The 25,884-nt window shown below is 44.2% G+C and overlaps 2 non-coding genes across 2 annotated transcripts; both read right to left on the reverse strand.

The window, feature by feature from the left end:
• Window positions 1-5,169: 5,169 nt before the first annotated feature.
• Window positions 5,170-5,241, reverse strand: trnah-gug (transfer RNA histidin (anticodon GUG)). Its single transcript has one exon. It is a non-coding gene; the product is annotated as a tRNA-His (tRNA).
• A 19,794-nt stretch (window positions 5,242-25,035) lies between these two features.
• On the reverse strand, window positions 25,036-25,107 carry trnah-gug (transfer RNA histidin (anticodon GUG)). The gene has a single exon. It is a non-coding gene; the product is annotated as a tRNA-His (tRNA).
• Between the last annotated feature and the right edge of the window lie 777 nt (window positions 25,108-25,884).

A 25,884-nucleotide genomic window follows, 5' to 3' on the forward strand; every position in this document is an offset into this window, starting at 1 on the left:
GCAACATCCTTGTAGATCTCCTCTGCACCCTTTCTATGGTTTCCACATACTTCCTATAGTGAGGCGGCCAGAATGGAGTACAGTACTCCAACTGGGGTCTGATCAGGGTCCTATATAGTTGCAACATTACCTCTTGGCTCTTAAACACAATCCCACGATTTATGAAGGCCAATGCACTGTATGCCTTCAGAACCACGGAGTCAACCTGCGTGGCAGCTTTGAGTGTCCTCAGGATACTCAAAGAGACCCTATGATTTCTGCCTCCACGAATGGAGGAAGAGAGAAAACAGGGAATTGTAGACCGATTAGCCTGACGTCGGTGGTGGGAAAGATGCTGAAGTCAATTATAAAAGATGAAATTACGACCATCTGGATAGCAGTAACAGGATCGGTCTGAGTCAGCACGGAGTTACCAAGGGGAAATCGTGCTTGACTAATCTTCTGAAATTTTTTGAAGATGTACGTATCAAAATGGACAAGGGAGAGCCAGTGGATGTAGTGTACCTGGATTTCAGAAAGCCTTTGATAATGTCCCACATAGGACATCAGTGGGCAAAATTAGGGCACATGGTATTGGGGCAGAGTACTGACATGGATTGAAAATTGGATGGCTGACAGAAAACAAAAAGTAGCGATTAACGGGTCCCATTTGGAATGACAGGCAATGACCAGTGGGGTACCGCAGGGTTCAGTGCTGGGACTGCAACTGTTTACAATACATATTAATGATTTCGATGAGGGAATTTAAAGTAACATTAGCAAATTTGCCGATGACACAAAGCTGGGTGGCAGTGTGAAATGTGAGGAGGAGGTTATCAGAATGCAGAGTGACTTGGACAGGTCGGGTGAGTGGGCAGATGCATGGCAGGTGCAGTTTAATGTGGATAAATGTGATGTTATCCACTTTGGTAGTAAGAACAGCAATTTCATCCTTCTGCATTAACGAGCGTTACTGTCACCTCTGCGGCAGAATGGTCAGCGTGATCGTCTTTTACAGCTGAATGATCAAATAATAAGTAAGAAGAGTTTGGGTGTCGAAATCCACCAGAGAGGCTAATTTCTCGGCATTCAGAGCAGTAATAAATGCAATCAGAATTGATCTTCGCAAATGCAAAAAAAAAAAAAAAAACACGGAAAGAAATAATATTAAAGAAATATAAAATCAATAATACATATCGAGAGCATGAGTTGAAGTGAGTCGTTAGGTTCTGGGGACATTTCAACGATGGGGCAAAATGAAGTTGAGTGAAGTTATTCCCTGTGGTACAAGCGTCTAATAGCAACACGACATGCAGATGCTTCCATTTGTCTACATCAATTGTCGTCCGCTTAATTCATCCGCGACGATGCGGAGGGGAAATTGTAGAAGATTATTCATAAAATGAAAATAAATTATTAACAGAAGATAGCGATATGTAAACAAGATGGGTGGAATTTAGGAGTTGGACAGACAATCTGATCAGCCATGACGTAACTGAATGACTCAACAGGGCGGATGCTGATATTCATAGATGAGTGCGATTCCTGTAGTTCAAGAAGCAACTCTACGATTCATCTCGGAATTCGTCACTCAGAAACACAACGAAGTGCTCAGTTTACCTGATATCTCATCCCTGCATAAATCCTGATTGAAGATGGTGATCTTCATTTTCTTTTAAATTAACAACCCGGAGTCAGAGTACAACCAGGAAAAAGAGTGCTGGTGGAAGCTTCCGTTGTGGCGCAACTGCACGTCAGACAACAAGTTCATAGCCATTGCGTTTGCTGATATCGGAGACTTGCGGTTGCATTTCAGAACGGCTTTAAATATCCCAGAGGGAGCTAGCTACAGATATCCTACAAACAATGCCAATGTGAGCGTTTTAATTTGCAATAATACGCCGCGGAGGCTGAGATTACGTCATCTTAATGAAAACCTTAGGCACCTTGCTGTAGTCGTGCAAAGGTTGCTATACGTGACAGCATATATAGATTAGCGTGATTTTACTCTTCGCATCCTCAGGAAATGTGATCAGTTAAGTCTCATGTCCCATGCACATACTGAGAACACTCGCGATAATTGGCGTCCTGCACTCACACATGGAAAGCCATTGTCTGTTAACCAGCAGTGTGAAGAGGAAACTCTGTTCCACTCTTCTCTCCGGTTTGCTTTAATGAAATATGGGATGGGTTTGGAAACTTGAAAATGCATCAAGCTTCAAACACTTATCTGTAAGAATGTTTCATAGCATAGGCTGATTGTATAACACCTTCAAGATCAATGCAGTCAACTAATCAACGCAATTGGATAATGACAAGAAAATGTAGTAGTGCAGCCGAACGGTCCAAATCGTTGGATTAATGCTCGAATCTCCAAGGAGGTGTTGGTTCGAATCTCACCAGTCTCATCGTGTGATAACATATTCCTTCTTTTCTGCAGGGATTTTGGTTGTAATATTAAAATAAATTCCGAAATGTTTTGCAGAATACAATGTGAGGGTCGCAAACGATCCAATATTGGTTTCTGGGTCAACGATATCACTGTGGAGCTTCAGATCTCCCATATTGAGCTGGGGATGCTGTGGATGCGTAGGGTTCGTGGCCTCTATACCTCGAACATCGTGGGTGTAAAAGTATTTAAATCTAAAATTGTTTTACTGCAAACTAGTCGGTATTCGCTTAGAAATAGACAATGGCAATAGAGAATAGAAAATAGGCGATAGACAATAAACAACAGGCAATAGGCAATAGACAACAGACAATAGGCAATAGACAATAGACAATTGACAATATACAACAGACAATAGAAAATAGACAATAGACAATAGACAATAGGAGCTGGAGTAGGCCATTCGACCCTTGAAGCCAGCACCACCATTCACTGTGATCATGGCTGATCATCCACAATCAGTATCCAGTTCCTGCCTTATCCCCAGAACCTTTCATTCCACTATCTTTAAGAACTCTATCCATCTCTTTTTTGAAAGCATCCAGATACTTGACTTCCATAGCCTTCTGGGGCAGAGCATTCTATATATCCACCACTCTCTGGGTGAAAAGGTATTTCCTCCACTCCGTTCTAAATGGCCTACCCCTGATTCTTAAAAATTGGCCTATGGTTCTGGACTCACCCATCAGCGGGAACATGCTTCCTGCCTGCAGCGTGTCCAATCCCTTAATTATCGTATATGTTTCAATAATATCCCCTCTCAGTCTTCTAAATTCAAGATTATACAAGCCCAGTCGCTCCAGTCTTCCGACATATGACAGTCCCGCCATCCCGGGAATTATAAAAAATTGTAAACAATCTAATCAGAAATGTCATGTATTTGAATCGTAGTCCTGTTTCTTGCCCCGCAGACACCACTCCACTGGCAACGATTTGGATGTCATTTTTATATCTATTGTATTATTGCTCCATTTCCTTTTTGGAGGTTGTTCTCTGTGATTTGCAATTTACAGTTTATTTGACGGTGCTTCTGAAACGAGCTCTCATCACATGGCAGCTCGCCCTACACAATAATTGGCTCCGCTGGGAGGTGAACGCGGGAACTCTTGTTTACTAGACAGGAGCTTTGACCAGTGAAGCCACGGAGCCTTCGCAGTATCTAGAAACTGGAGTAGAGAGTTAATGTCATAGCTTGCAATGACTTATCTTCATCTGCTAGAGAGAGAAATGCTTCCGAGTCAGACTGTATAGATAAAACGAAGTAGACCGAATTTAGGGACGTGTCTCTATATTTTCTGTATGCATGATATAGGTTTCTTTACTCAGTACATTCATTCGCTTTCAGGACATTGCTCCAACTCCGCCGTGGAAGACCTACAGGCCCTTAGGCATCATAAGAAGTGCGGCTGTGCTCTTCACTCTAGACTGGGGTAACTACTTGGTCATCTGTTAACCTCTCAGCTCAAAGACGTTTTGATCAACGCGGTAAGTGGTTTTCATTAATGATGTGGTCTTCGAGACTCTTTAATCTCAATAGAAAACTGAACAAGATCGGTAGCTTGAAAATGAATCCCAAATTTGCAGCTGAGGAGGTCCATTCAATAGTTCGATTTGAATGCAGTTAAGCCTTAGTGGACATAGACGCATTGACGTAAGCTTTCGTCAGATTAAGTACATTCAAAGAGCTTTGAAAATAAAACACATTGGTTCTGGGAACAGTTCAGTGATCAGCCGAGTGAAGTTGAGTGACGTTATCGCCTATGGTTCAAGATCCTGATGGTTGGGGTTATAACTATTTCTTAAACTGGTGATGTGGGTCCTGAGCCTCATATACACCCTTTCTGATTATCCATTCAGAGACATTGGTGTTTGCATACGCTGTGATGCAACGAATTAGCACAGTCTCCACCACACACGTGCAGCAGTTTGTCAAACATTTAGAAGCTCTTCTAAACTCTTCACAAACCTCTAATAGAGGTTATGCTATTCATTTGTCCTACTGATACAAACGGGCTGGGCCCAGCACAAATCCACTGAAATGATAATACAAGTAATTTAACTTTGGTGACCCTCTCCAGCTCCAATTTCTCGATGTTTACTGGCTCATTGACCTCTAGTTTCCTCTTCTTGAAGTCAGTAGTCTTCTCCTTGCTCGTGCTGACATTAGGTGGGAGGTTGGTGTGGCGTCACTCAGCCAGATTTTCAATCTCACTCCTTTCTCCTGATTCATTACCACCTTTGCTTTGGTGAACAATAGTGGTGTCGTCCACGAAATTAAATCTGGCTGGTTTTGGACAACGGCACTTAGCCTCAGAGAGACAAAGAGTGAGACTGGTGAATAAATAAATAAATATTATTTTGTTACCTGTACTCCAAGCTGCTATTACAAACGTATTTCATTTTATTTTTCCTCCCGGATATCACAGACACTGTGGCCGCGGGAAATGGCAGTGCCTGGACCAAAGAGTTGAGATCCTCCGCTTTTCCTGAGACAATGCGGCTTTCTGTCTCCTGTATTCCTCGGCCCAGAGGTCGATCGCAGCTCGTTTAAATTCCGAGCTTGCTGATCTATCGAGAAAGTTAATTTCTCCAAATGTATTAGTGAGTGTGGTAATGTATCCAAAGGAAAACTACTGGAGACACAGGAGACAAAATTTCCTGGGAGTAGTGACAGATGGAAATTCAGTAAAAGAGAGCTTTTAATTTGCAGGTGAGGCAAGTTAAATGTGTGATCACCGGTCTGCCGTGACTCGGATTCGATCCGAGGTTACTGCGGCCACAACGCAGAGTACTAACCACTATACGATCACGGCTACACACTTCAGCTGTGTGATTTCTGCTGTGAAATCCTCTGGCACCGTTGTGACTCAGTCAATGGCTGTCAGTGCCTGGCGGCGCTCCTACATAGTCGTATGCATGAAGTACTGGAGATACCCAACAGACCAGCCGCAACTGTGACAGGAGAAACAGTGTCTGCACTTCATGTACATGATCCGCCCGCAGAGCTGAAAAAGTGAGAAAAGAAGTGTGCGAAGATGAGCGAGATGTCTTTGATAGGGGAAATAAACGGAGTGGCCTTGGGAAAATAAAACAAGCATCTGGACGAATTCAGTTGGACGGTGCAGCCAATAGAATAGAAGAGTTATTTTTTTCTGTATCAAGTCTGTGGCCATGAAAATCGTCTGTCAGCAAAGTGGTTAATAAATCATTGGGAATAGTTAGTGGGGAAGAACAGGGACTAAAGAACGGAGGCAAGAGAATGTTGGATGTGTGTTGTACAAAAGCTGATACCAAGTAAGTATAACCGTAACAAGTGGATGCTGGAACTCTTTGGTTTCGCTTCAACAAACAGACCCAAGCTCGGTAGCTGCTCCGAGACTCACTATAGTGTTAATACAGTGAAGAAAATAGAGGGGTGCGAGCAATGCTTTATACTGTACACTACCTACTCCACTAATAGGTAGGGCGAACTTAAGCAAAGCCTAGTAGTCTACGCCGCTGAGTATATTTAGCAACGTCTGTGTGGTCCCTGAAGCAGGCGATCGACCGTGGACTGGCTAGGTGGAGGTCTTTGACGCCATTTCAGATGCTTGGCCCGAAGGTGGGACCCAGGCGAGTGGTCTGCGCAAGAAAGCAGTTTCCCACCTTTATAGTTCTATCGCCACCTCCCAGACCAGCTGGAAGGGGAAAAGCATCCAATCCGCCACTTACACGATCCCAATGTCACAGTGGTAGCGGATCCAAATGTAAGACGCAGACACTGAAGTACAAGGAACAGGACTTGACTCGAGTAGGGACGTGACAAGATACAGAGAAGGAGCAGGGACAAGAACTGAGACTTGGGCTTGGCCCCCGAGCCAGAGACTGGACAAGGACCCAGAACCTGGGTGTTGCCTCGGGATCCGGCCCCAGAACCAGGCATGGATATGACATGAACGCAGGACTGGAGTCTGGGGTCTTGAGGCTTGAGGCTTGGAGACTGGCTTGGGGCTTCACGCTTGATGCTTGGAGACAGGTGGGGAACTGTGCATTAACATGGAGCCGGGACGTATCCTTCGAAATTCCGGGACTTATTTTCAACACCACACCTACATGAGGCAGTACAGTACATAGACATAGAGCCGGGACTCAGAAAGCCGGGACTCATCTCCATCTCCACAGTAAGCTGGGTCAGGGCAATCCATCGGGTAACGGCAGAACGGCCGGACGTACCCAACAGAGGCAGAGAAAAAGGCAAGACGAGACAGGTCCCCCGCAGGGAAACGGCAGGAAGGCCTGACTTACCCCACGGAGGCAAGGACAAGACAAGACAGAACCCTCCCCCCCCTGGCAAGGCAATGGCAGAACGGCCTGACCTACCCCACAGAGGCAAGGACAGACAAGACACATGCCCCCGCAGGGCAACGGCAGTACGGCCTGACTTCTCCCACGAAGGCGAGGACAAGAAGAGACAAACACTGAAGAACGACAGACAGGTCCATCTCTGCAATGGGGATTGAACCCGACAGTGGTGCAGGCAAGGTATCCCGGCAGAGAATCAGGCGAGGTATCCAGGCAGAGAGTCACGCGAAGGGAGAAAAGACAGGGAGGGGAACAGGACAGTCCAGCAGAAAATCTCTGGTTTGCCGAGGTACTTATGTCTCTGCACCAAAACGAGAATCATGTGCCCACAACAGAAACTGGGGAAAACCAGAAACCCTGGAATAAGGAGCTATGAACTGGACCGTGAACTGCAATACGGACTTCACGGTCTGGAGCATGACACCCAACGTGGAACAATTCCAAGTGCTGGTCATGTATGAAGCCAACACACATCCTTCACACCTGCCCGTACCAGAAATGGGTGGCTTTCAACAGTCGGCCTCTGCCTCCCCAGGGACAATGGATCCTATTAAGCTAACAATCAAGCAATGTGAAAAACATTTTTAGAGACAAGGTAATTGATTGAACTTACGCTAATCAGCATTTTTAGCTTGCTTTCTTGTCTTGTCATCCGGTATACTGGGGCATACATTGTTCTCCCCTTATTTAGTATCAAGGGTCAATCTGCCCAACAACGTAAATTCCTATTTGTTATCCATTTCTTTACCGTATCCATTTTCATACACACTAAATCTACCCATACACTACACACTTACCTATACAATGTGCTGAATACAATCAACGTAAAATGTACCTGTTGCAGCGGAAGGCAATGCCCACAACGGTTGGTGAGGATAATGAGGATCTAATTAGGAAACAGTTGGAATCCTATGGCTGGTATGGAGAGCTGGAATCAAGGAAAAGCCTGACGACTTGGACAATTGATCCTGAGTGTAAAGAAGTAGTTAATACATAACTTTGGCAGACAATGTCACTAACACTCCTGGGAGGTTCTATTCATAAGTTAAACGGGAAAAGTATATCAGTGAAATAATGTTTCCCAATAAAGACTAACGTTGATCTTTATATATGGATCCATAGAAGATAAGCGATGATTCAATGATTAGTTTCGTCTGTGCTCAATTGTAAGAAAATCACCGAAAAGAAAAAGAATCAAGTAAAGTAGTGATGTGGTAGAGTAAAGGGTGATGTCAAGACGTGTATAAAATAAAAAGAGACACGGGCAGTAGGAAAGTTGGTGGTGTTGCAGATAGTGTAGAGGATTGTCAAAGATTGCAGAGAGACATTGATAGGATGCAGAAGTGGGCTGAGAAGTGGCAGATGGAGTTCAACCCGGAGAAGTGTGAGGTGGTACACTTTGGAAGGACAAACTCCAAAGCAGAGTACAAAGTAAATGGCAGGATAATTGGTAGTGTGGAGAAGAAGAGGGATAGGGGGGCACATGTCCACAGATCCATGAAAGTTGCCTCACAGGTGGATAGGGTAGTTAAGAAAGCTTATGGGGTGTTAGCTTTCATAAGTGTAGGGAAAGAGTTTAAGAGTCGCGATGTAATGATGCAGTTCTATAAAACTCTGGTTAGGCCACACTTGGAGTACTGCGTCCAGTTCTGGTTGCCTCACTATAGGAAGGATGTGGAAGCATTGGAAAGGGTACAGAGGAGATTTACCAGGATGCTGCCTGGTTTAGAAAGTATGCATTATGATCAGAGATTAAGGGAGCTGGGGCTTTACTCTCTGGAGAGAAGGAGAATGAGAGAAGACATAATAAGAGGAATAGATAGAGTGGATAGCCAGCCCCTCCTTCCCAGGGCACCACTGCTCAATAGAAGAGGACATGACTTTAGGGTAAGGGGTGGGAAGTTCAAGGGGGATATTGGAGGAGGGTTTTTTACTCAGAGAGTGGTTGGTGCGTGGAATGCACTGCCTGAGTCAGTGGTGGAGGCAGATTCACTAGTGAAGTTTAAGAGAATATTGACAGGAGGAATTTAACTTGGGGGCTTATATGGGAGGCAGGGATTGAGGGTCGGCACAACATTGTGGGCCCAAGGGCCTGTACTGTGCTGTACTATTCTATGTTCAATTTTCTATGTTCTATCCAGGATTGTAAATCGAAAGCTAAATGGACGGCACTCTTCTAAAGCTAGGACGAAGAAGTGGATAAGCACGTGAGGATCAAATTTTAAACAAAGTGTTGTAAAGCTGTGGATCAACTTGTAGATGCAGTGGCTGAGGCAGGTACGTTATTTACATCGAAGTAGCATTGAACATGTGAGGTGAATGGAGGAGTGTTTAGGGTAGAGGTCTGTGGCGTAAAGTGTTAACATATTTATTGATCGTTAATTGTCCCGTTCGAAGAATGGAGAAGAGGTTTCGTGACTGCTTCCGGCAGTCTGTTGTTTGACTTTGTTCTTTGCAAATATGTTAAAGTATTATCACGGTGAAATTAACCGTTTATTTAAAGTTTTGCTGTTACTTGCAAAGGTTCTGTAAGGGCTTCTCTGTAATGTTAACTGCTGAGGTAATGGTTTCTCTGTAGCAGCAATATTTAGGTTATAAGTAGAGATAACGGGTGGCTATCTAATGGGAGTAATGTTATTCTTTCTTGTGAGTCTGAAAGCTGTTGGTTTCGCTGGCTTTTATCAGAAGGCGCGAGGACAATGTTGAGAGGAGACGCAACTTGTGTGAGTCGGTGGGCCGCCCGACCGGGTGTACTCCAGGCGGGAGTCCAGGGCTCGGCGACGCTTGAAAGAGATCGAATGGTAGGAGGAAGATCTTGCTGAGTGAGCTCCAATGATTTGTGCACGGATTGTTTGATAAGATCGGCGCCCTTTTCCTTTATATTTTGGTTCCCAAGTAACCGTACAGTCAAAGTAAGAGTTATAAATCTGAATCGTTTAACCGCATATTGTGTACTGTTCGTTATTTCTAGGAACTGATTTGAAACAGAGGACACATCGCGCAGCATCCACTCAAACGAGATTTATCAAATTCGGCCGGGAAGGGGGCGGGGTTATCATCTCCTAGATTAAGCTGCGAAGCGAGGGTTACACTTCTTAATCTGTTTTCAATTAAATCGGATTAACACGTGGAATCGTGTTAACGTGGTGAAAATCTGTTCCTCTTTGTTCCGGATATGAGATGTCTACATTTACGAGGGAAATGGGAATTTGAGGAAACTGCATATTGGTGGATGTATTTTAGAAGATCGGAAGATTTGGGAAGCAATCTTGAAAGTTGCTGTTTTTCCTAACAAGATTGATCTATGTCTAAATACCCAAAGTTTATCCTGGGGAGCGTCCGTGTGTGTTTTCCTACATTGCAGAATGGCAACGTGATGGATGCTGACGGCAACAGGGATGATGCGGAACTATGGTGGGTAGTCCTATAACACGTTCCTGGAGATGGCGATTGAGTTCGCATATAGGACCAACGTGTTATATTATCGGATTTGTGTTGGTGCTCCTAACCACGCCGCAAAATTTATACAGTTCATACGGAACCCTTACAAAGACGACTTTCGGGGGCACTTATCCAGCTTTTTGAATTTTGGCATTCTGTTGTGAGGGAAGCCGGAAGGGAGTACTCTAATTGTATGGTATAAAAACTTCAGCATCAGTGACATCCCCCTCCAACATCTCACTCCACTCTCCACCGGACGTTAGAGGAGGTTTTTACGAGCTAGCATTTCCGCACTTAGGATTTGTTTTACCCAAAGTTCTCGAATCTGAAAGTGATTCCCCAGCGCACAGGGAAGGGGCGGGATTGTCAGTGTAGGTGACATGATAATCACACGTACATTCATTAGGAGGGACACAGCAAGTTTGAGCAGCAGCGATATCCTGGGAATACTATGTATACGCTGAATGGCGCCATGAATGTGGCACTCTCTGGACACTGAATTACACTGACTTGATATGCGAATTCCAATGGCTGCTGAGTCCGGGGTACGCAAAGCCGAAAATACACTACCTCCGTGCCCGGGATGAGCACCATATTCATGTTGTTCGGCGGAGAATGAGGGCCACCACAGAGGCAGAAAGGATTTGGATGACAGCCATGCTGTCTTGTGAACTGATAAGTATGACCTCTCTTGGAAGCGCTGGCTTACGAGAAGCCCATAAATCTCATATACACTAAGAATGTGCTAACCCGAGTATCGAGAGAATTGATAGCTATTCGAATTGCTACCTTGCAATATCGGTGGACCTTAGATTACCTGCTTCCATAAAGCTGTCAGTTGTGCTGTTACCTGCATTCCTGACAAATCGGGAAGTATCACTCACCTGTCCGATCAATTCCGACAGTCAGTAGATAAGACAAAGTAGGTGGAAGACGGTTCCGTTGCTATTAAACTCCGGAGGGAAATTGGTGGCTCTTTGACCGCTAAGTGGTTCAAAGAGCAACCGGACTCGTTTTAAGGATGTGATCTACAAAGTACAACGGAAGATAGAAAGTATATGACAAAAGGGTAAAGTTACAGTAGTCATGGGGACTTCAATATGCAGGTAGATTAGGAAAACCTGGTAGAGCCTGGAGCTGAAAGAAGCTAGAGTGCCTAGGACATTTTTTTTTTTTTGAAGCGGCTCATGGTTGATGTCGCTAGGGTATCAACTATTCTTGTTTGGGTGTTGTGCAATGAAGCAGAACTGGTTAGAGACCTTAAGACAAAAGAACCCTTAGAGGAAAGTGGTCATTATTTGATTGAGTTCAGCCTAAAAGTTGGGAAGGAGAAACAAACGTGAGATGTAACAGTATTATAGTGGAGTGAGGGAAATTACAGAGGCATGACAGAGAATTGATTGGAAGAGAACACTGGCAGGGATGACGTCAGAGCAGTAATGGCTGGAATTTCAGGGAAGCATCTGAAAAGACATTGGATATGCGCAGCCCAAAGAAGAAGAAGTATTCTAAATGAAATTTGACACAACCGTAGCTAACGAGAGAAGTCAAAGTGAAAGAGAGGGCATATAAAAGAGGAAAAAGAAGTGGGAAGGTATAAGATTGGGAAGCTTTTAAAATCCAAGAGTAGGCAACTTAAAAAGTCATTAATAAGGTAAAGATGGCGTATGAAAGTATGCGAGCCAATAATATTGAACAGGATACCAAAAGTTTCTTCATAAACATAAAGTGTAATAGAGAGGCAGAAGCAGAAATGGTGCTGGAAAGGTAGTAATGGGGAACAACGACATGGTGAACGAATTTCACAAGTATTTTCCGTCAGTCGTCACTGTGGGTGACGTTAGCAGTATTGTGGACGCTCCAAGTTTCAGGGTTCATGAAGTTCTGCGGAACTAAAATGTTTGAAGGTGGATAAGCCAACTGGAGCAGATGGTGTATTCAACAGAGTTGTAAAAGAGGTAACAGACGAGATCGCAGAGGTATTAGTGATGATCTTTTAAATAATCATCAGATTCTGGAATGGTTCCAGAAGTCTAGGAAATTGCAAATAATATTTGCTCTTCAAAGAGGGAAAGAGACAGAAGAAAGGAAACTTTTGGCCAGTTAATCTGACCTCAGTGGTTGGGAAGATGTTGGAGTCGATTATTAAAGACGAGGTCACAGAGTACTGTAGTTGGAGGCGGAGGCAGTTGATAAAAAAAAGGCCGCAATCAGCATGGTTTCTACAAAGGAAAATGTTGTCTGATAAATCTGTTGGAATTCATTGAAGAGACAACAAGCAGGACAGACAAAGGAGATTCGATTAAAGTGTATTAGCATTTTCAGAAAGTCTTTGACAGGGTGCCACACATGAGGCTGCTTAAAAAGCTACGAGTGCATGTTATTAAAGGAATGATTCTAGCATGCATAAAGCAGTGGCGTATTTACAAGAGGCAAAGAGTGGGAATAAAGGGAGCCTTATCCGGTTGGATGCTGATGACTAGTGATGATCCGTGGGGTCTCATTTGGGACAAAATGTTTTTACGTTATATGTCAATGATCCAGATAATGGAATTGACTGCTTTGTTGTAAAGTTTGCAGACGATATCAAGGTAGATGGAGGGTCAGGTAATTTTGACGAATTAGGGAGGCTACAGAAGACTTGAACAGATTAATAGAATGTGCAATGAAATGGCAAATGGTATCCAGTGCCATGAAATGTATAGTCATGCAGTTTGGTAGAAGAAAAGAAAGGGCTGATGAGTTTTTAAATGGACAGAAAATACAAAAAAAAAGCTGAGGCACAAAGGCAAATTCGATGCTTGCCTTAATTTCAAGAGGATTACAATTTTAAAACAAGACTGTAATTTTGATACTTTATAAAGCACTGGTGAGGCCTAACGGAGCACTCTGGGCTCTGGGCCCCTCATCTGAGAAAGGACGTGTTGCAATGGAGAGATTTCAAAGGGGTTTTGCGAAAATGATTCCAGAACTGAATGGCTTGTCATCTGAAACGAGTTTGATGCCTGTATTCAATGGAATTCAGATAAATGAGTGGACACCTCATTGAAACCTATCGAATGATGAAAGGTCTTGAGAACGTGGATGTATCCTTTGGTGGGAGAGTCTAGTAGCAGAGGACACAGCCTAAGAATAGAGATGTGTCCTTTTATAATGGAGATAAGGTAGATTTTTTTCTGGCGGAGGGTTGTGAACCTGTGGAATTATTTGCCAGAAGCAGCTGTGGAAGACAAGTCTTTGTGTATATTTAAGGCAGAGGTTGATATATTCTTAATTGGTCTGGGCATAAAGTTATACAGGGAGAAAGCGGGAGATTAGGGCTGAGAGGAAGCTTGGATCAGCCATGCCGGATAGACTCGACAAACCATATGGCCTAATTTTGCACCTATACCTTCTGGTCTTATGTTATGCTGTTTCATAATGTTCTCTCAGAAATTAAGGCTGTTCCCACTGGTGAATACTGAAGTGCAGTATACTTTACAGACCTCACTACATCATTCGGCACCAGACATATAGATGCACCTCTATCCTTGATCAGCTGTGCCCTCAAACTAATCATCCCGCTGGTGTTCACAGGCGTGCGGAACGTCTTTGGGGTTTCCTAATCCTACTGAGCAAGACGTTTTCAAGTCCTTGAACGTTCCTGATTTCACTCTTCAGCTCCTTACTCTCTACCTGATACTCTTAAAAAACCTCTCTGATCCTCGCTTCCTAAACTTTAAATAAGTTCTTTTCTTTTTCGTAACTGGATGTTTCGCGCCTCTTGCCACCATGATTCCTTCACCTTACCGATTTTCCGCGCCTCACTGAGGCAAATCATGCATAAACCCATGCAAATGCTCCAAAAGTAAACGCTACATTTGATGCAATGAGCGAATGAAGCGAACCCAATTGCAGGACACAGGCACGGAGATGGATTGAGGATACTTACGCGGATGTGAAAGTTGAACAGCAAACAGGAGGGATCTTGTCACGGAGCCTTGACACAGAGAGACGGATATTCATAGGTAAATCTTTAAACGGGAGCAAAACTTAGAACACACCCTGATAAGCGGCCGGGTAACTTTAATTATCACACAGGCAAAAGCAACGATCTAGCGACTAGTGGTTGTAACGCTGGAGTTCTTATGCTGCCGGTCTTGATAGAGACCAGGTGTGTCGTCATCAGAGAAAATTAGAAGCAAATGGGAAATTAACGGCACAAACAAAGGAAATTAGGAGAAAGATAGGGAATTAACGATCGGGACCGTGACAACCATTTCCATTATACATTTCCCTGTGGACATCCATTCCCAGTTTATGCCACTGAGTTCATTCCTAATAGTAGTATTATTTCGCCCCACTAAGTAAATGTTTGCCGCACCATCTGGTGCCATCCCTGCCTTTGTCCACGGTAAAGATCAGCAATTTGCTGTTGTTGTCGTTTGAATACTCACCAACCGAGAAATGTAACATGTGGCCAAGTTTATTCCTTAGTACAAGATCCAGCACCTCCTCTCCTCTCGTGGTGTGTCAACATATTATGTCAGGAATCCTTCTGATACAACCTAATACATTCTACCCACCGGAACCTTTTGCAAAGAATGTCCTGATCAATACTAGGGAATATATTTACGACAAGAAGCATGTAATTTTGCAACTTTACGGGATCTGCCGCCCGATACGTTCCTCTGTGTCTCTATTGCTCTAAGTTCGCCACAGATGTTTCATATACTTTGTTGCATTGAAATTGACACACTTCAACCCTCCCCACTGACGACAATTACGACGATCCTGCCAATCGCGCTAATCGAGCGCCAGTTTCAATAATAACAGTATTAACGAATCGCTGAGCCTATTAAAATAAAGTTAACAATTTTCAGCAGAAAGCACCGGGAGACAGCATTCCAAAGAGCGAGTCACTCAAGAAAAACACCTGCAACTCTAAACGACGAGAACTGCCATTAAACAGGATTTGACCAGCGCAGGTGTTCTAAGACCTCGGAGCCTAACGCTCGCCTGCGCTGGGGAGGAAGCAATAAGGACAATGCAAAAGCCGACTAATTCAATTAACATTTTTGCGTCAGTCTTCTTAATGCGAGACACTAACAGTTTCTCCGACATTTGTGAGTGTCGGGAAGAGCGTCCAGTTGGCATTAGTAAGGCGGAAGGAGAGCAAACTTTTTTTTCACAGTGGCTGCGGCGAATGACACCTCTTCTTCGACTGTGCCTGGCTAAGAGAGCGGTCCTTTCGCTGCTGTTGAGGCGATGCAGCTGTTACTATCTCTTGTATTCCGAGGTCTCAAGGGATCGATCTCTGCCCATTCAAACTCTGACCTTGCTGATCTATCGAGAACGTGCAGTACCGATTGATCCCAAGTTACAATGTGTCCAGGGGAAAGCTACTGTTGACAGAGGAGTTGGAACTTTCTCAGGCAAGCGACGGATGGAAATTCCGCAAAAGAAAGGCGTTTGCATTCCAGGTGCGGCTGAAATTTAGACGTAGAAACACCCGTTTGCCGTGACTCGGATTCGATCCGAGGTTGCTGCGGCCACAACGCAGAGTACTAACCACTATACGATCACGGCCACACACATCAGCGGTGTGGAATCTGCTATCAAAACACTGATAGTGGTGTGACTCAATCAATGGCTGTCACTGCCTTTGTGGCGTTTCCGCGGAGACACAAGCATGAAGTCCCGGAAATTATCAGCAGATCAGTCGCTGCTTCGACAGAAGGAAAATAGTCCACGTTTCGTGCAAGAAGCCCATTCGCAGAACTGAAAGGCTGACAAAACTATTCTGTGTACCTGTAGTGGGTTGGGCGTAGTGAGATGTCTCTGACAGGGAAAAACCGGGATGGCCATGGCGAAAAACAACATCTGCTGGACGACCTCAGCGGGTCTGTGCGACAATGATTGGACGACGTTTCCCGTGTCAGGTCTGTGCCCACTGGAATTGTTTGACCAACGTAGGACATAGAACATAGAATAGTACAGCACAGTGCAGGCCCTTCGGCTCACAATGTTGTGCCGACCCTTAAACCCTGCTTCTCATATAACCTCCCACCTTAAATTCCTCCATATACCTGTCTAGTAGTCTCTTAAACTTCACGAATGTATCTGCCTCCACCACTGACTCAGACAGTGCATTCCACGCACCAACCACTCTCTGAGTAAAAAACCTTCCTCTAATATCCCCCTTGAATTTCCCACCCCTTACCTTAAAGCCATGTCCTCTTGTATTGAGCAGTGGTGCCCTGGGGAAGAAGCGCTGGCTGTCCACTCTATCTATTCTTCTTAATATCTTGTATACCTCTATCGTGTCTCCTCCTCATCCTCCTCTTTTCCAAAGAATAAAGCCCGAACTCACTTAATCCCTGATCATAATCCATACTCTCTAAACTATGCAGCATCCTAATAAATCTCCACTGTACCCTTTCCAATGCCTCCACGTCCTACCTATAGTGAGGCGACCAGAAGTGGACACGGTACTTATGAAAGCTAACATCCCATAAACTTTCTTAGCTACCCTATCTACCTGTGAGGCAACTTTCAGGGATCTGTTGACATGTACCCCGTGATCCCTCTGCTCCTCCACACTGGCAAGTATCCTACCATTTACTTTGTACTCTGCCTTGGAGTTTGTCCTTCCAAAGTGTACCACCTCACACTTCTCCGGGTTGAACTCTATCTGCCACTTCTCAGTCCACTTCTGCAGCCTATCAATCTATCACTGCAATCTTCGACAATCACTTACACTATCCACAACACCACCAACCTTTTTGTCGTCTGCAAACTTGCCAACCCACCCTTCTAGCTCCATATCCAGGTCGTTAAGAAAAATCACGAAAAATAGAGGCCCCAAAACCGATCCTTGTGGGACACCACTAGTTAAATTCCTCAAATCCGAATGTACTCCCTCCATCACGACCCTCTGCCTTCTGCAGGCAAACCAATTCTGAATCCACCTGGCCAAGCATCCCTGGATCCCATGCCTTCTAACTTTCTGAATAAGCCTACCGTGTGGAACCTTGTCAAATGCCTTACTAAAATCGATATAGATCACATCCACTGCACTACCCTGATCTATATGCCTGGTCACCTCCTGAAAGAACTCTATCAGGCTTGTTAGACACGATCTGCCCTACACAAAGCCAGGCAGACTGTCCCTGATCAGACCATGATTCTGTAAATGCCTATAGATCCTATCTCTAAGAATCTTTTCCAACAACTTTCCCACCACAGACATAAAGCTTTGGTTTGTAATCAACGTCTGTATAGTGAATGAGAAAATGGGGGCATTTAGTGTGGAAGAACAGTGACTAAATTACTGAGGGAAAAGAACATTTCAGTTGCTGAATACAAGACAAGCTGGGCAAGTGAAACGTAGGCTCCAACGTTCCTGTTACAGTGAAAAGCAGTGATCACAGGGATGTGAAAACACGACTGGCGAGGGTAATGAGGGTCTAGATAGGAAACAGGAAATGGATATTTATCCTTAAAGACTAAATCTGGTTGTCTACATCTGGAGACGAGGGAGATGGGTGAGGTATTCAAGGATTAGCTTTCTTCTGTGTTCACCTTGAAGAAGGTCACGAAATAAAGTGAATTCAAGGGAGACAGTGGTGATGTTGTAGACTGAGGGGTGAAGACATAGAGATATATAAAACAATGAGGAGAACAGGCAGTGGGAACAATATTTCATCCAGCATTGGGAAATCGAAAACTTGAGGACACTTTTCAACGCAGGAACTGAAAGTTCAGTAAGAGAGTGAGGGGTAAATTTTACACCGCGGATGGTAAAGCGATGGCACAGCTTTCCGAGGAAGTGTCTGAAGCAGTGCATTATATATAGTGCAGGGTGTAGTGAGACTGTAGGAAAATAGAAGCCGAAGACAGCAATATTGCAGTCAACTGGATGAGTTGCAATGCAACAGCGGGGCAAAATCGAAAGTGGTGTTGTATTTGAATGCATGCACTAGACGAATAAGGTTAATGAACTTGTAGCACAGTTACACATCGGCATGCATGGCGTTTTGGGCATCACTAAACTGCGGCTGAAAGAAGATGATAGCGGGGAGCTTACCCTCCAAGGATATACATTGTATCGAAAGGACAGGCAGGGGCTGCGGAGTGGTTCTGTTGAAAAAAAATTGAATCAAATTTTTTGTAAGAGGTAACATTGGACGGTAAGTTGTGGAATCATTGTGGGTAGAGCTAAGAACTGCATGAGTAACAAATACCTTGATCAGCGTTATATGCAGAACTCTGTTCAGTCGCAAAGATGTGGTGTACACATTGCAATGCTACGATAGTCATGAGGGATTTCAATATGCAGGTGGATTGGGAAAATCTGTCTGATGTTGGATCCCAAGAGGAGGAGTTTATAGAATGCCTCCGGGATTGCTTTTACAGCAGCTCGTAGTCGAGCCCACTATATGAACAGCTATTCTGGATTGGGAATCGTGGAATATACCGGAATTGATTCGAGAGATTAAGGTAAGGGGACTCTGAGGAAACAGCGATCGTAATATGATAAAATTCACGCTGAAGTTTGAGAAGGAGAAGCTAAAGTCAAGGTGTAGCAGTATTGCTGTGTAGTAAAGGCAATTACAGAGACATGACTGAGAAGCTGGCCAAAATTCATTGGAAGGGAACTTTAGCACTGCTGACGTCGGAGCAGAAATGACTGTAATTTCTGAGACCAATTCAAAAGGCGCAGGATAGATACATTCCGAAGAATTAGAAGTATTCTAAAGGCAGGATGATGCCACCGTAGCTAACAAGAGAAGTCAAAGCCAACAGTACATCGTAACTGAGGACATGTCATAGAGCAAATGTCATTGGGAAGTGAGATGGGCAGAAGGCAACTAAAATATAATAAAGAAGTAAAATATGGATTATGAAGTTACGCTAGCCAATAATAATATCGAAAATACCTAAAGATTCTTCAGCCATATAAAAAGTAAAAGAGACGCGGGAGTCGATGTCGGACAACTGGAAAATGACGCTGGAGAGGTAGCAATTGGAGAACCAAGAAATGGTGGATGAATAAATATTTAACATCGATCTTCACTATCAAAGACACAGGCAGTATGCCATAAGTTCGAAAGTGTCAGCGGGCAGCGGTGAGTGCAGTTGGTATTTCTAGCGAGTTCATGCTCGAGAAACTAAAAGTTCTGAAGGTAGATACGTTACCTGGACCATATGGACCACGCTACAAGTTTTTTGACAGAGGCAACAGAACAGATTGTGGAGGTTTTAGTAATGATGCTTCAAAAATCACTAGATTCTGTGTCACAACCACGGACTCAGCAGCGCAGCAGATTCGGCAATTGCACTCGTGAATATGCACGTGTTAGCTTATCACGTGAGCAAGATTTGAGAAGGTTCCTCCTCGCGGTTTCAAGGTTTCCCAAGGAATTTTCTCTATGTTCCCAAGGTTTATATTTTTCCGATTGTTTCCAAGGCTTATTCAATGTGTTTAGGGTTTTTCAATGTCCTCCCCATCTTGCGAACACCCAAGTCTCCCTCTCGGCCCCGCCCGAGGATACTTTGCCTCATTCGAAGTCCCCTGGTCTCTCACTTTGTTGCGGCTCCCAGGTTAGTCCATCTGTATCTCTAAGTCTCCCTGCCTCTCGAGTTCGCCAGGTCTCCCCTCAAGTTCCTAGGTTTCTCGAGTCATCCCTGGATCTCGAGTTTTCAGGCTTTCCAGGGCCGTCAGGTGCCAGCAATCGGGAAGATGATGGGGTCGTGGAGAGGTGGGGGGGTGGCGGTGGGGGTGGGGGGGGGGTTGTTCCTGTAGTGACTACTTCAAGCCTGTGCAGGGCATCAGAGCATTGGGCTCTGAGGTTTTTAGAGCATCTGAATTGGTTAATTTTTGCTTTACAGCAGTTATTGATCGTTTAGAGTTCCTTGTGTTTTTGTCGAGCGATTCGCTGTTTGTAATTAGGTTTCCTGGTGCTTTCTGTTTAAGTTTAAGTTTATTTTGATAGGCTCAGGAATTCTGTATTAGCCTTATTGTTGAACGCAGATGCCCGATTAGCTCCAATCGGAGAGGCCTTACTTTGAGCATGAACAGTCTCACGGTGTCACTTGATATAGCTACCTCTGTAAAACCTCTTGTCTTTTTTCTAATTGGAAGTCTTTGGCTCCGATATTGGCAGTACACACCATAGCGCTTATCTACCAGCATCACTGAGGGTCATCTGGAACTTCCAGTGGGCACGGGTCTGTGGCGCCTCAGAGGCTGTGCGGTGAGACGGGGGCCCTGTCAAGTAGCGCAGCAGATTCGGCAATTGCACTCGCGGTTATGCACGTGTCAGCTAATTATTAATTCATTCTGATAATATTTGACTCCATTCGTTCCGTGGAAGTGTTTGTCGAGACTTGAACCCAGGTCATGGCAAAACTTCACTGCTTGCATTCCGCCTTGCCTGAGAAATTGGATTGTTGAGTCAACTGAATCTGAAGACGAGCGGTATTCGTTTTATTCTCATTTGTTCTTTTCAGCCGCAGTGTCGCTTCGTTTTCCATTTGAGAGTTTTAGTTCACAGCCATGTTTGTCCTAGCGTTTATTGTTTTCCTTCCCTTTAACACTGTTGGCATTAAACTCTGTGATAGATAGAAATATAGAAAACCTATAGCGCAATAAAGCTGTGCCGGACATGTTCTTACCTTACCCCTGACATCTCCTCTGTATCTACTTCCAAGCACCTTAAAACAATGTCCTCTCGTGCTAGCTATTTCAGCCCTGGGAAAATGCCCGTGACTATCCACACGATCAATGCCTCTCATTATCTTGTACATCTCTCATTCGCCATCGCTCCAAAGGGAAGAGGCCGAGTTCACTCAATCGATTCGCATATGGCATGCTCTCCAATCCAGGCAACATCCTTGTAAATCTCCTCTGCACCCTTTCTATTGTTTCCACATACTTCCTATAGTGAGGCGGCCAGAATTGAGTACAGTACTCCAACTGGGGTCTGATCAGGGCCCTATATAGTTGCAATATTACCTCTTGGCTCTTAAACACAATCCCACGATTTATGAAGGCCAATGCACTGTATGCCTTCAGAACCACGGAGTCAACCTGCGTGGCAGCTTTGAGTGTCCTCAGGATACTCAAAGAGACCCTATGATTTCTACGTCCACGAATGGAGGAAAAAAGAAAACAGGAAATTGTAGACCGATTAGCCTGACGTCGGTGGTGGGAAAGATGCTGAAGTCAATTATAAAAGATGAAATTACGACCATCTGGATAGTAGTAACAGGATCGGTCTGAGTCAGCATAGAGTTACCAAGGGGAAATCGTGCTTGACTAATCTGAAATTTTTTGAAGATGTACGTATCAAAATGGACAAGGGAGAGCCAGTGGATGCAGTGTACCTGGATTTCAGAAAGCCTTTGATAATGTCCCACATAGGACATCAGTGGGCAAAATTAGGGCACATGGTATTGGGGCAGAGTACTGACATGGATTGAAAATTGGATGGCTGACAGAAAACAAAAAGTAGCGATTAACGGGTCCCATTTGGAATGGCAGGCAGTGACCAGTGGGGTACCGCAGGGTTCAGTGCTGGGACTGCAGCTGTTTACAATACATATTAATGATTTCGATGAGGGAATTAAAAGTAACATTAGCAAATTTGCCGATGACACAAAGCTGGGTGGCAGTGTGAAATGTGAGGAGGAGGTTATCAGAATGCACAGTGACTTGGACAGGTCGGGTGAGTGGGCAGATGCATGGCAGATGCATTTTAATGTGGATAAATGTGATGTTATCCACTTTGGTGGTAAGAACAGCAATTTTATCTTTCTGCATTAACGAGCGTTACTGTCACCTCTGTGGCAGAATGGTCAGCGTGATCGTCTTTTACAGCTGAATGATCAAATAATAAGTAAGAAGAGTTTGGGTGTCGAAATCCACCAGAGAGGCTAATTTCTCGGCATTCAGTGCAGTAATAACTGCAGTCAGAATTGATCTTCGCAAATGCAAAAAAAAAAAAACACGGAAAGAAATAATATTAAAGAAATATAAAATCAATAATACATATCGAGAGCATGAGTTGAAGTGAGTCGTTAGGTTCTGGGGACATTTCAACGATGGGGCAAAATGAAGTTGAGTGAAGTTATTCCCTGTGGTACAAGCGTCTAATAGCAACACGACATGCAGATGCTTCCATTTGTCTACATCAATTGTCGTCCGCTTAATTCATCCGCGACGATGCGGAGGGGAAATTGTAGAAGATTATTCATAAAATGAAAATAAATTATTAACAAAAGATAGCGATATGTAAACAAGATGGGTGGAATTTAGGAGTTGCACAGACAATCTGATCAGCCATGACGTAACTGAATGACTCAATAGGGCGGATGCTGATATGCATTGATGAGTGCGATTCCTGTAGTTCAAGAAACAACTACTCGATTCATCTCGGAATTCGTCACTCAGAAACACAACGAAGTGCTCAGTTTACCTGATATCTCATCCCTGCATAAATCCTGATTGAAGATGGTGATCTTCATTTCCTTTTAAATTAACAACCCGGAGTCAGAGTGCAACCAGAAAAAAGAGTGCTGGTGGAAGCTTCCGTTGCGGCGCAACTACACGTCAGACAACAAGTTCATAGCCATTGCGTTTGCTGATATCGGAGACTTGCGGTTGCATTTCAGAACGGCTTTAAATATCCCAGAGGGAGCTAGCTACAGATATCCTACAAACAATGCCAATGTGAGCGTTTTAATTTGCAATGTTACGCCGCGGAGGCTGAGATTACGTCAGGTTAATGAAAACCTTAGGCACCTTGCTGTAGTCGTGCAAAGGTTGCTATATGTGACAGCATATATAGATTAGGGTGATTTTACTCTTCGCATCCTCAGGAAATGTGATCAGTTAAGTCTCATGTCCCATGCACATACTGAGAACACTCGCGATAATTGGCGTCCTGCACTCACACATGGAAAGCCATTGTCTGCTAACCAGCAGTGTGAAGAGGAAACTCTGTTCCACACTTCCCTCCGGTCTGCTTTAATGAAATATGGGATGGGTTTGGAAACTTGAAAATGCATTAAGCTTCAAACACTTATCTGTAAGAATGTTTCATAGCATAGGCTGATTGTATAACACCTTCAAGATCAATGCAGTCAACTAATCAACGCAATTGGATATTGACAAGAAAATATAGTAGTACAGCCGAGCGGTCTAAATCGTTGGATTAATGCTCGAATCTCCAAGGAGGTGTTGGTTCGAATCTCATCGTGTGATAACATATTCCTTCTCTTCTGCAGGGATTTTGGTTGTAATATTAAAATAAATTCCGAAATGTTTTGCAGAATACAATGTGAGGGTCGCAAACGATCCAATATTGGTTTCTGGGTCAACGATATCACCGTGGAGCTTCAGAGCTCCCAGATTGAGCTGGGGGATGCTGTGGATGCGTAGGGTTCGTGGCCTCTATACATCGAACATCGTGGGTGTAAAAGTATTTAAATCTAAATGTTGTTTTACTGCAAACTAGTCGGTATTCGCTTAGAAAGACCGTTGAGATGCAGTGTGAAATCGTTATTCAGCACGTTGGTAACGCAGGTCACGACCGCCTGTTGCAAATCATAGTCAGCATAAAGCAACAGTACACTGCAAAAACGCTATAAAAATAGACAATAGACAACAGACAATAGACAATAGGAGCAGGAGTAGGCCCTTCGGCCCTTCGAGCCAGCACCACCATTCACTGTGATCATGGCTGATCATCCACTGTCAGAATCCAGTTCCTGCCTTATCCTCATAACCTTTGATTCCACTATCTTTAAGAGCTCCATCCATCTCTTTTTTGAAAGCAACCAGAGACTTGGCTTCCACAACCTTCTGGGGCAGAGCATTCCATAATCCACCACTCTCTGGGTGAAACTGGTGTGTGGGTCTTCAGCCTCATATACACCCTTTCTGATTATCCATTCAGAGACATTGGTGTTTGCATACGCTGTGATGCAACGAATTAGCACAGTCTCCACCACACACGTGCAGCAGTTTGTCAAACATTTAGAGGCTCTTCTAAACTCTTCACAAACCTCTAATAGAGATTATGCTATGCATTTGTCCTACTGATACAAACGGGCTGGGCCCAGCACAAATCCACTGAAATGATAATACAAGTAATTTAACTTTGGTGACCCTCTCCAGCTCCAATTTCTCGATGTGCACCGGCTCATTGACCTCTAGTTTCCTCTTCTTGAAGTCAGTAGTCTTCTCCTTGCTCGTGCTGACATTAGGTGGGAGGTTGGTGTGGCGTCACTCAGCCAGATTTTCAATCTCACTCCTTTCTCCTGATTCATTACCACCTTTGCTTTGGTGAACAATAGTGGTGTCGTCCACGAAATTAAATCTGGCTGGTTTTGGACAACGGCACTTAGCTTCAGAGAGAGAAAGAGTGAGACTGGTGAATAAATAAATAAATATTATTTTGTTACCTTTACTCCAAGCTGCTATTACAAACGTATTTCATTTTATTTTTCCTCCCGGATATCACAGATACTGTGGCCGCGGGGAATGGCAGTGCCTGGACCAGAGAGTTGAGATCCTCCGCTTTTCCTGAGACAATGCGGCTTTCTGTCTCTTGTATTCCTCGGCCCAGAGGTCGATCGTAGCTCGTTTAAATTCCGAGCTTGCTGGTCTATCGAGAAAGTTAATTTCCAAATGTATTAGTGAGAGTCGTAGTGTATCCAAAGGAAAACTACTGGTGACACAGTGAACAAAATTTCCTGCAAGTAGTGACAGATGGAAATTCAGTAAAAGAGAGCTTTTAATTTGCAGGTGAGGCAAGTTAAGTGTGTGATCACCGGTCTGCCGTGACTCGGATTCGAACCGAGGTTACTGCGGCCACAACGCAGAGTACTAACCACTATACGATCACGGCTACACACTTCAGCTGTGTGATTTCTGCTGTGAAATCCTCTGGCACCGTTGTGACTCAGTCAATGGCTGTCAGTGCCTGGCGGCGCTCCTGCATAGTCGTATGCATGAAGCACTGGAGATACCCAACAGACCAGCCGCAACTGTGACAGGAGAAACAGTGTCTGCACTTCATGTACATGATCCGCCCGCAGAGCTGAAAAAGTGAGAAAAGAAGTGTGTGAAGATGAGCGAGATGTCTTTTATAGGGGAAATAAACGGAGTGGTCTTGGGAAAATAAAACAAGCATGTGGACGAATTCAGTAGGACAGTGCAGCCAATAGAAAGGTAGAGTTATTTTTTTCTGTATCAAGTCTGTGGCCATGAAAATCGTCTGTCAGCAAAGTGGTTAATAAATCATTGGGAATAGTTAGTGGGGAAGAACAGGGACTAAAGAACGGAGGCAAGAGAATGTCGGATGTGTGTTGTACAAAAGCTGATACCAAGTAAGTATAACCGTAACAAGTGGATGCTGGAACTCTTTGGTTTCGCTTCAACAAACAGACCCAAGCTCGGTAGCTGCTCCGAGACTCACTATAGTGTTAATACAGTGAAGAAAATAGAGGGGTGCGAGCAATGCTTTATACTGTACACTACCTACTCCACTAATAGGTAGGGCGAACTTAAGCAAAGCCTAGTAGTCTACGCCGCTGAGTATACTTAGTAACGTCTGCGTGGTCCCTGAAGCAGGCGATCGACCGCGGACTGGCTAGGTGGAGGTCTTTGACGCCAGTTCAGATGC

This window comes from Mobula birostris, chromosome 3 (assembly GCF_030028105.1).
Source record: "Mobula birostris isolate sMobBir1 chromosome 3, sMobBir1.hap1, whole genome shotgun sequence".
In the NCBI taxonomy this organism is placed as follows: domain Eukaryota; kingdom Metazoa; phylum Chordata; class Chondrichthyes; order Myliobatiformes; family Myliobatidae; genus Mobula; species Mobula birostris.